Genomic DNA, 13,183 nt, shown 5'->3' on the forward strand with positions numbered 1-13,183 from the left:
TAAACAGATGACAAAGGAATGATGCACCAGGTAACAGAAACCTGAGACTTGAAGGATGAGAACTCAAAAGAAGAAAGTGACCTAAAGTCTCTCCAATGTCAGCTGGCACTGTGAAATGGTTATGTGGCTGGAGATGTGGAAGTATAAGAATTTGAGCCTGGAAAGCCCTAGGCAACTCCTGAAGGAATCTGGAAGGTTTAAACCTAGAAAGAATGGACTTCCACACTTAAAAGAAAATGGTTGCTAGGGCCTGGTGTATGACAGATAGGAAGTGGGGGAATTATTGCTTGCTTTTGGTAATGAAAAATATATTCTTGAGGCCTGCTGTACACCATTTTTATTGTTTAAAGACAGGATTTCCTATAACTCAGGCTGGCCTCCAAATTACAATGCAACTGTCCAATGGGGGTGGCTGTGATCACGGGTCCTCTGTCCAATGGGGGTGGCTGTGATCACGGGTCCTCTGGCCTTGGCACTAGTGTTACAAGCATGTGCTGTCACATGCATTTTTCATCTACTCTGTGTGTGCGTTGTTGCTGTTGTTTGTTTTGTTCTATTTTTTAAATAGGGTCTCACATGTACCTCTGGCTGCCCCAAAACCTTCAGACTAGATCAACCTGACCTCAAACTAGCCATGATCCTCTTGCCTCTGACTTTTGAGTTCTGGGAAGGCCAATATTTATCATGATTTCTATGTAGTAATATACACTTAAATATTTGTCAAGAGGACCCACCTGTGGCACAGTCCTGTAAATCCAGCTATTTGAGAGACTGAAGCAGGAGGGTAGCAAATTAAAGGGTTATATCGTCCAGAGAGTGAATTCAAGTCCGTCCTGGGCAGCTTAGAGACACCATGTCTAAAAAAGGGAAAGAGGAACCAGGGATGTATCTTAATGCTAATATTAAGACTTGTGTTGCATTTATGAGGTGCTAGGTTCAATTCTTCATGCTGCAAAAATTTAAGAGTGTGAATCTCACACTCTGTATTCTAGCCATGAAAGAGAACAAAACTCATAAAGGGACACAAGGAAACTTCCAGAGGCAATGGATATATTTACTGCTTTGACTCTGGTGTTGGTAACCCAGGAGTATGTACATGTCTACTCATTACACATCTACCCAGCGAGGATTTTTGCCAGTCTCATGGGTTCGAAGCCCTGGGATCCTTAACACGGCTGTGCCCATGGCAATAGTGTCCATTCACTCAGGACTTCATCTGCTCTTCACACAGGTTTATTAATTTATCATGATTAATATTATTGGTGGTGGTGGCAGTCATGGTGGTTGTGTTTGTGCTGATACACACATGCCGTGGCATGCATGTTGAGGTCAAGGACAACTTTTGTGGGTCAGTTCTGTCCTTCCACCTTGAGTTTTAGTGACTGAACTCAGGTCATAGGGCTTGTGCCATAAGAGTTGCTGAGTCAGTTTGGGGAGCCCTTTTCTTTCTTCTTGTGACTGTATTAACTGCACTCCAGTATACCTATTAAAACTCTACTCTGTGATGACTTGGAGAGATTGCAGAATTTTATACACAGTATGGATGGGGTTCCTTGTGTTAGGTTGCTTAGGAGCAGACATGCCCATAGGCACAGCATGTAATCAGGGCAAGACAGAAGGACGAAGTGCCCTATGACACCATCAGGTCCTCATGTCTGGAACAATTCTATTTCCCATTTCAAATGAGACTTCGTTTTGGTATAATGACTTTTTTCTCAGAAGTGCTTCTTTAATCTCTGAGTAGTTGTTTCATTTTGCCTTGTTTTGTAGCATCATTTGTAGTTTTAGAAGAGACAAAACATTTTCTCCTGGTCCATTACTTGTATATTCCTTCCGTACTTGCCACCACAGCCAGTTATTTGTTCATTATTTGACAACTTGCAAGTTTTTTTTTTTTTAATTCCAGATAATTTAAGCAAAACACAAACCTCAATACTGGATCTATTATCAATGGTGCTTTAGGTATTTGAAGAAGAATGGGGCATTCTGCCTATGGAAAATTGGAGCTAGAAATCACTTTCAGTCTGCCTTGACCATAGCTCTCAAACTTTAGTGTGAATATGGGCTACTTTGCATTTTGTTAAGAATGCAGATTTTGGCCGGGCGGTGGTGGCGCATGCCTGTAATCCCAGGACTTGGGAGGCAGAGGCAGGCAGATTTCTGAGTTTGAGGCCAGCTTGGTCTACAGAGTGAGTGCCAGGACTGCCAGGACTGGACAGAGAAACCCTGTCTCAAAAAACCAACCAACCAAACAAACAAAAAACCCCTCCCCCACAACAAAACAAACCAAAAACCCCCAACCCCCCCCCCCAAACCAAAACCAAACAAACAAACAAACAAAAGAATGCAGATTTTCGCTTGGGGTGGTAACACGGGCCTTTAATCCCTGCACTTGGGAGGCAGAGGCAGGTGGATTTCTGTGAGTTCAAGATCAACCAGTCTACAGATGGAATTTCAGAACTGTCAAGGCTACAAACAAACAAACAAAACAACAAACAAAAAACAGGTTTGGGGGGAAGGATTACGATCCTGGATTTTAATGAACGTATCTTATTTACTTTGTCTTTTATGGTTAGGGGTTAACAGGCTCAGTAAACACATTGCCGCTGAGCTATACCCCTGCCCAAGAGAGGCCAGTGCCACTGGCTTATAAACTATGCTTTGGTACCAAAGTACTATGATTCAAGTAAAAATATTCAAATGCCCTTTAATAATATATAGCAAGCACAAGCATTTAAAAATTTGTATGTGGGCTAGAGAGATGGCTCAGTGGTTAAGAGTACTGACTGCTCTTCTGAAAGTCCCGAGTTCAAATCCCAGCAACCACATGGTGGCTCACAACCATCCGTAATGAGATCTGATGCCCTCTTCTGGGGTGTCTGAAGACAGCTACAATGTACTTACATATAATAAATAAATAAATCTTTAAAAAATAATAAAATAAAAGTTTGTGTATGTGTGTGTGTTCAAGTGCTTTAGCTGTGTGTAACACGCGAGTTCCCTGTTGGTGGACCAATACATTAAATCAGTCACTCATTTCTGGCCATTACAGGGTTCTTCTGAATCACACTGCAGTCACTTCTGTCAAGTCATGTCCTAGGGTGTCCTGAGGTGTTGTCACTTTGATGTCTGAGGCTGTGATTGCTTGGACCAATTTCCACTAGATAAGCCCATTTAGTCCCTCTCCTACTGTCAAGAAAAGCCAGGATTTTTGTTGACATAAAGGTGAACAATTGGTGTATAAAATCATGATCTTATTATTTTAAATTCACTTATTCAGAGGAAAACCAAACTGAACCCTACAACCATATTCTAAGTTCCGGATTCATTTACCTTGACGGAGACTTTGGCTATAACACTTTCTAAAGCCAATAGGAAGCACAAAAGGGGCTGTGGAAATTAACCTGTGCATAAGGGACTTGCTCTGTAAGTGTGAGAACCTGAATTGGAATCCCCAGATTTACAGAGGGTACGGCTGCCTACAAACAACCACAGCATTGAGTAGTGAAGACAGGTAGATCCTGAGAGCTTGTAGACCAGCCGGCCTAGCCATTTCCATCTGAGAGTAAGAACCTATCTCAAGGCAGTAAAGCAGAGAGCAATAGAAAAGGTCATCTATCAATCTTCAGTGGCCTCTGTATACCTGTGAGTGGGTGTATCTCACACTCATGTTCATGTTCCTCATCATATAACACACAGAGGTGGGGAGGAGGATTAATTACTGGGAATATTTATATACATATCCCATATATATATGCACATATATATATGTATATTTATATATCCCATATATACATATATAGACACACACACCATTTGTGATATGTATGTGTGTGTCTCTATCTCTGTCTCTGTCTCTATCTCTCTATCTCTATCTCTATCTCTATCTCTATCTCTATCTCTATCTCTATCTCTATCTCTATCTCTATCTCTATCTCTATCTCTAATCTATCTATCCTAAATGGGCAACTACTCGAACAGTGATATTGGAAATCCACTTTTGACATGTTTATGGTTCAGCATGACTGGAGTACAATGTCATCTCTGATTTAAGAAGAAAGAAAGAAAAGAAAAAGCTTGTTTGAGCTGGAAAAGCGCCACTTGCAGTTCCCTTTTCTCCTGTGAATCAGTCTCACACACAGCCTGTGTGGTCGACTGCTAACCTGGCTCACCAATGTGATGGATGCAGCATTTTTCCTTTGCATTTGTGCCTTTTGTCACACTTCAAAGGGCATCAGAAAAAGTGCTGAGAGAACATAGCTTCTCCAGAGTGTGCCCCATGCCTTGATGACATGCATTAAGATTCAGAAAGAAAGAGACAGTCTCTTTAAAGTCCAAAGAACTATTATTTCTGTGTTACCAGTTTTGTTTTTCTTCTTCTTTTTTTGTCTCTAAACATCTGTGGCTCTGTCTCGGGATTATGCCGTGCACTAAAAATAAAGCTGCAGCTTGTGAGTCACCTTGTTGTCACTGAGTCAGGGCTGTAGATTCTAGGGGAGAATCAGGGGCATGGGGGTGTTGTAAGAATGGTAATAAAATTGCTCATTCTGAAATGAATTCTGAGCATGATCTTAGGTGCTTGTGCATGCCAAAAACATCAACCTACAACCGAGAAGCTCAGACTTTGTCCTGATTTTACGTGTCCTGAGGTGATGCCACTTTGATGTCTGGGGCTGTGGTTGCTAGGACCAGTTTCCACTAGATAAGCCCATCTAGTCACCATTTTATTGTAAAGAAAACAGTATTTCTGTTGACATAAAGATTATCCGTGCATGGAATCACAGTACTGCGTATGTTCATTGTTTTAAATCCACTCATTCAGAAGAAAGCCAATTGAGCCACACAACCATATCCTAAGTTCAAGATTAATTTACCTTTACAGATATGTAGGCTGTAAAATTTTCTAAAGCATATAGAAAGCAGGAAACAATGTGAATTCTGTATCTCTATTGGCCTCCATGGCTCTCTGGAACCTGTGTGTGAATTCTACCTATTGAGCTGTTTGCTGCACATGTTTGCATGTAACAGAGTCTGTACTGAGCTCATGTTTCAAAGAATTCAGCAGATCATACCCTGCCCCCAAGAAGTCTCAGTCAAGATAATACTTTAAAATCATCAAAACCACTCAGTCAGGGCTGGAGAGATGGCTCAGCGGTTAAGAGCACTGACTGCTCTTCTCGAGGTCCTGAGTTCAAATCCCAGCAACCACATGGTGGCTCACAACCATCCGTAATGAGATTCGATACCCACTTCTGTTGTGTCTAAAGTCAGCTACACTATACTTACATAAAATAAATAAATAGATCTTAAAAAAAAAACAAACTCGACTCCTTCACCAGTGTGGAAAGGGACAAGTGAGAACCTAGGTGGTGATGCTGTCATCAGCACAGGGCTCTGAACAAAACAACAGCTGAACCCTCCTGTGGGAAAACTTGCCCCACATTCCAGCATCTTACTTCATCTTTAAAAATTAATTATATCGACTATCAAGTGTTCTGGTATTTAAATTTTTTCCACAGTAAAATACACACATGCTTTCAAGGTATACTCCACTTAAAAGTATAAAAATTAAACTTGAAACTGGCTTGGTGGCTGTGTCAGACAGTGCCAAGGTATAGCTCTAGTAGTATGCCTTTGAAATGTTGAAACAAACATTTGAAAATTGTTTACTAAAATAATAGGCCCATTAAATTTGAAAATGGGAAGATAGGTAAAGATGAATAATAGGTTGAATGGTGGAATCAATATTTTCATCGTCCTGGTTCGGTGAAGTGAAAGGTGAAAGGTCAAATTTAAAGAAACTAAACCAGTCAGTGGTGGCACACGCCTTTAATCCCAGCACTTCGGAGGCAGAGGCAGAGGCAGAGAGGCAGAGGCAGAGGCAGAGAGGCAGAGGCAGAGAGGCAGAGGCAGAGGCAGAGGCAGAGGCAGAGAGGCAGAGGCAGAGAGGCAGAGGCAGAGGCAGAGGCAGAGGCAGAGAGGCAGAGGCAGAGAGGCAGAGGCAGAGAGGCAGAGGCAGAGGCAGAGGCAGAGAGGCAGAGAGGCAGAGGCAGAGGCAGAGGCAGAGGCAGAGGCAGAGGCAGAGGCAGAGGCAGAGGCAGAGGCAGAGGCAGAGGCAGAGGCAGAGGCAGAGGCAGAGGCAGAGGCAGAGGCAGAGGCAGAGGCAGAGGCAGAGAGGCAGAGGCAGAGGCAGAGGCAGAGGCAGAGAGGCAGAGGCAGAGAGGCAGAGGCAGAGAGGCAGAGGCAGAGAGGCAGAGGCAGAGAGGCAGAGGCAGAGAGGCAGAGGCAGAGAGGCAGAGGCAGAGAGGCAGAGGCAGAGAGGCAGAGGCAGAGAGGCAGAGGCAGAGAGGCAGAGGCAGAGGCAGAGGCAGAGGCAGAGGCAGAGGCAGAGGCAGAGGCAGAGGCAGAGGCAGAGGCAGGTGGATTTCTGAGTTTGAGGCCAGCCTGGTCTACAGAGTGAGTTCCAGGACAGCCAGGGCTACACAGAGAAACCCTGTCTCGAAAAAAACTAAAAAAACAAAACAAAACAAAACAAAAACAACAACAACAAACCACCTAAACTTCCCAACATAAAGTGCTGCGTTAACACTTACTCATTTTTTTCTTACATATATGTGTGTGTCTCTGCTTGTCTACATGTGGATACTCTGGTTGTAAGCCACCTGATGTGGCTTGGATCCACTTGGATCCTCTGCAAGAGCAGCAAGTGCTCTTAACTGCAGAGCCATCTCTTCAGGTCTTAGGTCCTCACATTTCTAAAAATGATCCAATAACAGCCACCATGCTGGTATATCCCATAGCACATAGAAAACATTTGAGGGGGTATCATGGACTTTAAATGTAAAGCACATTGGGACCATGATGCTATGAACCTTTTCAGTACCAAGCCCCAAGCTTGCAATGCAGTGCTGGGTTCAGTCACAAAGGAAGGCGTATCCTCTCTGACCTATAAAACTTACCTGATTGATTGTGCTTCATTCTGGCCGACAAATGGGAAAATTACTGGCCAATTGGAGTATATCTAGGAGAAAAAGAGAGTAAGTTGAAGCCACATAGTTTGAGATATAGTTGAGAGAATGTAAAATGTATTAAATTGAAAAAGAGATAAATGGGCAGGTTTGATTGCATCTCTTTTTCTAAAAAGTTTTTTCTAAAAGTAAATTTCTTTACAAAAATTTAAAGAGTATTTTTCAAGGACTTTAACTTTATGTGAGTTTGGCCTGCATGTGAGCAAGGTGCTTGAAGAATCCAGAAAAAGGCATTGGATCCCCTGGACCTACAGTTAGTCTAAGCCTCTGTGACTCTCAGGATTGTGCTGTTTAATATAGGTGCTAAACATTGAACCTGAGTCCTCTGCAAGAGCAGCTAGTACTCTTAACCCCTGAGCTGTCTCTCAAGTCTATAATTGTATCTTTAACTGGGTAAAAGATCACTGCCTATAAAAATTTTTATCTATTTTGGGAAGCTTCAGCGGCCTTAACAGAGGATGACAGTGTTGGGATACTATGGTAAGAGAATTATCGGAAATGGGCACATTTCCTTAGGGGTGATTCAGTATCATAAACAGTTCAAGTACTCATGCAAAGACCTGTAAGCTATGTGTCTAGAATCTTATGGAAAATATCCTCTGTCTAATACCTTCTCCTTTAGTTAATGATCATCTTAGCGGACATCATGGTGTGAGCAACAGTGACTACAGATAAGTACTTGGAGTCAGGGAGGAATACAATGAAAATGAGAAATAATCTCACTAAGGGAGTTGAACAAAACTGTTTGCCCAGGCACTTGTGGCTAAACATCAGCCTGTAAGTAGAAAGGAAGAGGTGATTGACGCAGGGTGTCCATTTGATCACTCAGCGAGACGCTATGTTAACAGGAATGCCTCAGTATTCCTGTAAGAGGGTTTCCAGAGGGCTTTAACTTGCAGATGGAAGGGAAAATCCACACTGACCATGGGTGGCACCATCTCACAGACTGGGGTCCCACATTGAATAAAAAGAAAAATCTAGTCAGGTGAGCACCAGTGTTCATCTTGCTTTATCCACTGACCACAGATTCACTAGGACCCGCTGCTTCACGTTACCTCAACCTCACCTTCCTCTCCGGGACCAACTTTATCTCCTCAAACCACAAACCAAAATAAACCCTTCCTGCTGCAGGTTACCTCTGTCAGCCATTGTATCACAGCAATGAGAAAGGTAGCTGATACAGTAAGTATTTGCAGTAAAGGGATATTCATTAGAATGCACCAAATGAGGAGAAAAGGGGGTCAATTGTATTGAAAATACAAAGAAATAAAGAATTTTTTCTCTCACTCTCTGAGAATGTAGTTACAGATTAATAATGCAAACCCAAGTTTTACATATTTCTGTGTTTCTTTTTTCCCTTGTGTAGTTTTATATATTTCTGAATATTCTCATTCACACATCCATTTACAACAGAACACACAAAGCAACTCCAATTTTAAAAAAGGTCCATCCACCACATTTCCCCACAGACAATGCCCTCAGCTTGGACATAACAGATTGTGTTTAAGATAGTGCAAAAGTTCCACTATTTTCTTCTTCTTTCCACATTTTTGGTTGTGTGTATTAATGGGTGAATATCCCCTTCTTCAAAATGTTATTTTTATCATCTGCAGAACCTTATGCCTGCATTCTCATTTGGGATGTTGAGGGAGGAGGATAAATGGAGTTTCAGGCTAGCTAGAAAATATGTTATATATGTCATATATATCATATAATTCATATATTCATATTCATTCCCATGAGTTGAGTTCTAGACCAGCCTGAGCTATAGAATGAGACTCTGTTTCATACATAAACACACACATAAACACACATACACACAAGTTATTAATACTTTTGTTCTTTGTTTCATCATTGATTATAAGGTTCCCTCTATTACTATAGTCATCCAGGTGCTGGCTCATACCTGTAATCCCAGCACTAGGGGAACAGAGACAGAGGATTGAAAGTTTGAGGCCAGCTTGAACTACACAGCAACTTCCAGGACAACCTGGGATAGAAGATCACATAACTGAAAAAACAAAACGAAACTAAAACATCATTAACTAAATAATGGGTGGGGCTGGCAATTTTGATCCCAGTGGCATCTAACCAGCTATTCTTCAGGCTATTACTATACAACAATAAAAACAGTTGGCTGTAGAATTCTACTTTACTCATTTCCATTATACAGTTTTATCTAATGGATGGTTAAGGCCCTTCAAAACTATTATACAGTTATCATTAGTTCCCATCAAGCCAAAGTGCTAAAGTATGTAAAAGCTTACAACTTTTCTTCTTCTTCTTCTTTTTTTTTTCAAGACAGGGTTTCTCTGTGTAGCCCTGGCTGTCCTAGAACTCACTTTGTAGACCAGGCTGGCCTTGAACTCAGAAATCCACCTGCCTCTGCCTCCCGAGTGCTGGGATTAGAGGCGTGTGCCACCACTCCTGGCTTAATTTCTCCTTTTCAAACATCTCATTGCCTCTATACCACTCAATATACATTTGTTTAGTAATTAATCTACTATAAATGATCTGAATATAAAGAGAATCTACTGTAAATGATCCTGAGATAAAGAGGTATTTGTGTTTTAAATCTTTCAATTATTAAATTTAAGACTTTGACCTCTACTAAGGAATTAAATAATACACTCTATCAAATCAATTGAGTCCAGTTTACTTTTGGTCAACTGTTCTTGCATACGGGGCTTGCCCTGGAGTGTGGTCCATATACCAGACGTCACAGCATTAAAGAAAACTGCCTCCCTCTCTTCCAGTAGCTATCAAATGCCAATAGCTCCTTAGATAGGTCTGGAACTTCAGACTTTCTCTCCACTCTCATTCTGGTTGGTCTGGGTAGAGTTTATGCAGGTTTTATGCATGCTGTCACAATGTCTGTGAGTATATATGAGCATCTGACCTGCTGTGTCCAGAAGACATTTTTTTTTTTAGAAGGCATCTATCACTTCTGGCTCTTAAAATCTTTCCACCCACTATTCCATGAAGATCTCTGAGCTTTGAGGGGAAGTGTATGATATAGACATCCATTTAGGGTTGAGTGCCTTAAAGTCTCTTATTCTCTGCATGTTTACGAATTATAAGTCTTTGTTGGTGGAACTGTTTGGGAAGAATTAAGAGGTATAGCCTTGTTGGTGGAGGTATGTCACTAGGATTGGATACTGAGATCTCAAAACCCCAAATTATCCCTAGCTAGCATTCTCTCTGCTTTGTGCTTATAGATCAGGATGTAAGACCTCAACTACTGCTCCAGCACCATGTCTTGCATGCATGCTGCCATGCTCTGTGCAATGATGATAACTCACCCTTTGAAACTTCAAGCCCACAATACACTCTTTCTTTTGTTAAGTTGCAGTCTTATTTCTATTGCTATAAAGTGATCCCATGACCAAGACAACTCTTATAAAATAAAGTAGTTGATTGGGGGTTTGCTTATAGTTTCAGAGGGCGAGTCTATTATCACCATGGCAGTGAGCATGGTAGCATGCAGGCAGGCAGGTGTTGGAGCAGTAGGTGAGAGCTTTACATCCTGATCCACAGGCATCGGGAACAGAAAGAAACACTGGTGTAAGCTTCGGAACTTCAAAGCCCATATCCCAGCAATACACATCCTCCAACGTGGACACACAGATTAATCCTACACTGTGTGAAGGCATATCTCTGTCCTTCCTTGCCTGTCCAAGGCAACTTCTGATGGCTTAAAATGAAAAAGTCTATGGCCTATAGCAAAAGGCAGAATAGTAAGGTGGGGCTTGCAGACAGAGTAGCTCTAGGAAAGAGAGGGGCATAGAAGATTTGCCATCCAGAGGAAGTAGGACCTATGAAACTGAAAGAAAGTAATCAGCCATGTGGCAGAACTTAGAATAGTATAAATGGGATAAGTGAGTTACAAACTCACTGGAAATAAGCCTATCATAAAGGCCGAAAGCTTATAAATAAAAATAAGTCTCCATGTGATTGTCCAGACCAAGGGTGAGCATAGAAAGGCCCATCCATGGTTACAGGGACTAAGCATATAAGTATATGAGCCTATGGGAACCATTTTTTATTAGAACCACCACAGTTGTCTTGGCTATTTATGTCTTAGGAGGGAGAAAATGAGTGATCCTACTGCTTTGTAAAATGCAGGTATTTGAATACAAGAAAATATTAAAATCACAAGTCATGCTGGATCCCATTTAAAAGATTCTCTAGTGATCAAACTTAATAATTACTGTTCTAAGCCATTGGCCACCATTAGCAGGCTATGATTCCTAGACATCCTTATGCTAATACTAATATACAGGATTTTCTTTTCTTTAAAGTAATCTACTAAAAAACATTATATACAAATTGCATTAGACTGCTCTCTTTACAGTATTTCATGTGACAACTCATGAAAAAAATATAAATTTGTAGATAAAGTAGAATATTCTGCTCATTTGCTAAGAATGAAGTTTAATAACCCAATATAATTAAAAATTAAACATGTCTTATTAGATACCAGTATTAGTGGTAGTATTACTTTGCAATAAAACTGCTTGTGATAATAGATATGTGGGGTGAAATTAGCAATAACTATAAGCTGGTAATGCGCTGGCTTTGTTGATTTCTTAGGAAACATGACTTAGTCTTTTGTGTCTTTCTAGATTTTGTTAATATGCAACTTTTATGGCAGCAGATATATTTGATATATTTTCTTTAGCAGAAGATAAATGTTGAATAGACTTGATTTGAACTGCTTAAAAACAGCTTTGGTAGACTTAACAAATATGTATAATACAAATTTAAAAACAAACAAACAAACAAAAAAACCACTGGTTTCAATTTGTTTTAAGGATTGTATTTTCTTTGGCCTTGCTTGCTTCTTCCACATTTAACCTATTTTTAAACTAGGGAATTGTCAGCTGCATGGTAAGATGTAGATTTTGTGACTGGTATCTTTTGAATGTGTATTTCATTTAAAAATGACTAGTTATGTTTAAAACTCATTATCAAAATAATCTCTGTTGTTGCTTATATGTTTCAAAAAAGAATTTATCTTTTTAGCATTTGGCCTTGTATTTATGCATAATGTACTTTTAAAATACATACACTTCATGTGGTGATATCTCAGTTGGTGGGATGTTCTTGGCAGAGTAGTGTTGGCAGCCTAAATTGGAGTATTCTGGACCAAAGCTAATTTAGTAATTTTCTGTGGATTTGTTCAATGTTGCCCTTTCATAACTCTGGGAGGATTTTCTTATTCACACAAAAGTTAAACTAAATGTAAAGCTAAAAAACCAGACTTGTAGGAAATATTTCTTAAATACTGACAATCGCGTCTTCTTATTAGGTATGGAAAGGCAGAGAGCACTAACCCCTGCGTCCCCACTGAGTCCAGGCTTAGAAGTGGAAGATCTTAGAGTTTTCTTTGCAAGAACTTTTTCTAATATACTAATAATCATGTTTTTGCTAAGAAAATTCAATGTTTCCTTAGTGTTAGAGGATTCCTCATTGATTACTTAAATTTTTGTTTTATGCTGTAGAACAAATCCTCAACTTCTTGAATCTTGATAAGTGCCTTACCTCCAAGTTGTATCTCCTGACCCCATGTGTTAGTTGTAATACGATGATTGCAGCCAGCCATTGCCAGCCAGTGGGGAACACACAGCAATTCCAACCTTTGTCTTCTCCTGGAGGTTCAATGAATTTAGAAATATTCAGGTGACCATCTCTCATAATCTTATTCTCATAAAAGAAGTCAAACATCTGGTCAGCTTCTAGTTACCAGGTACTGAATTCAACATTATCATTGCATTAACATAATGTTCATAGTATTTGTATACAACTGATTATTCCCATGTACAGATAAGGAAACCTAAGGCTCAAAAGAGTTAAGGGTAAACCAGCCAAAAGTTGAAGAGTGATTCCACAGTTTAATTGGAATTATATTAAATTCCACTTGCTGATCCCACTGTTTAAACTATTCCAATATTTAGACTGTGGAATCAGCCTAGCTGCCAGAACTCTGAACCATTTTCTGGTTTAACTGTTTTTCACATAAATGTTTGGTGATGTTTCAATACTCTACAACTGTCTGTCTCTATCCTGTACCCAGGCACTGTTCTGTGGAGATGCCTAAAAGTGGCAATCTTACTCTTGCCTTTTTGTGAAAGAAGCTAACTAGAAAACATATT

The 13,183-nt window shown here is 40.4% G+C and overlaps 1 long non-coding RNA gene across 1 annotated transcript; it reads right to left on the reverse strand.

Moving 5' to 3' along the window:
• Positions 1 to 740: 740 nt before the first annotated feature.
• Gm31063 lies at positions 741 to 12,679 on the reverse strand. Its single transcript, XR_001780620.1, has 3 exons — positions 12,573 to 12,679; positions 6,960 to 7,021; positions 741 to 857 (listed from the first exon to the last, which is right to left on the reverse strand). It is a non-coding gene; the product is annotated as a predicted gene, 31063 (long non-coding RNA).
• Between the last annotated feature and the right edge of the window lie 504 nt (positions 12,680 to 13,183).

Source organism: Mus musculus, chromosome 12 (assembly GCF_000001635.26).
Source record: "Mus musculus strain C57BL/6J chromosome 12, GRCm38.p6 C57BL/6J".
NCBI lineage: Eukaryota > Metazoa > Chordata > Mammalia > Rodentia > Muridae > Mus > Mus musculus.